The sequence below is a fragment of the Halyomorpha halys genome, unplaced genomic scaffold (genome assembly GCF_000696795.3).
Source record: "Halyomorpha halys isolate HHAL.00 unplaced genomic scaffold, Hhal_1.1 Scaffold253.1, whole genome shotgun sequence".
In the NCBI taxonomy this organism is placed as follows: Eukaryota; Metazoa; Arthropoda; class Insecta; order Hemiptera; family Pentatomidae; genus Halyomorpha; species Halyomorpha halys.
In genome coordinates, this window is record NW_027111492.1 from 137,108 (window position 1) to 138,486 (window position 1,379).

Sequence of the window (1,379 nt, forward strand, 5' to 3'; positions counted from 1 at the left end):
GACAAACTTCTCCAATCATTAATCTACGGTCAACTATCTACACCTCATTATTTTTGAATTAGTTTGCCTCAATAAACGTTGAATAAGTCTCATAATTTTTTCTGAGTTAGATCCTCACACGGATTGCACCATTATGTATTCATCGGGACCTATCCGTTTCTTACTTCAAGTATTCCGAGTGTATGTTGAATATTTTTTTATATTAGTTTGGAAAAGGGGTGTCGAAATTGTATGACCTTTCTGTCAAAAAAACATGCATATATTTTATAAGACCAGTGTTAATCCCTAGAGGGCCAGATCGTGTTAGTGTGTTAATTTAGATTATTTATTTCCATAATATAATATAAGACAGAACGTTGGGTGGTCCCATGGGTAATAGCAAAATGGCTTATCTGGTGAGTGACGTCTTCGCCGCCGCTGTTATGTCCTCTAAGAAGAAGGACGTGTCTCTTCTTCACAGGCTGGCCAGCATGTCCTGGACTCAGGCGTGATGGTAGGGGTAGGCCAGGTCTTAGCTTGCATAGTGCACAGGTTGGGGCGGCAATGCAGTCGCGGCGTCTTCGGGGCCTTCCGGTGTTCGCGGCAAGGGAGGGGGCATCAGAAAATGAGACCCCCGACCCCGACTTTATATAAATTCAAAAAGCAACGACAAAAATCGGATTACTTAAATCCGACACTCCCCTTCCTTTCTTTATCCAATTTTTTTCACATCTTATTTTATAATACATTACAAATCGAAAGCTAATTAAAAAAGTGTTTTTACTGTTGGAAAGCATAATAAAAGGGAAAGTTTTAGTGCAATTTGCACAACTCAGGCTACAAAATTTATTTTTATAACATAAAAATAAAAATATTCAAAATTTATCATTTCTATATTTTTTAAAAATTCGGCAAGGGGGGGCATCACAAAATGAAATCCCCGACCCCGACTTTTTATAATTTCAAAAAAGAACAAAAAAAATCGGATACTTAAATCCGACGCTACCAAATACCTTTTTTCAAATAAATTAAATTCAAAAAATTTTCATTTTTTTTTTCTTCCAGTGATAGTACAAGAACCGGGAAGAAAAAAAGGCAGATATCTCACCCCAATTTTTGATTACTTCAATAAAAATTATGTATAATTACTAGTCAAAATTGATGAGTCTGCCAAGTATAGGTAGGGGGAATAAAAAATAGCAGCTGTTTTAAAACCTTAAAAAAACATTGATTTTTCATTCGGAGCTCTATATCTTTACAACTACCAACAACATTATAAAATCTAAGAGAACATTATGTAAAGAAGAGTAAATTTCCTGAAATATTAGCCCTAAAAGAGCTATTTACGTCCAATAGTTCTCGAAATATAGCTTTTTAAAAAGCAAAATTTGTTATAAATC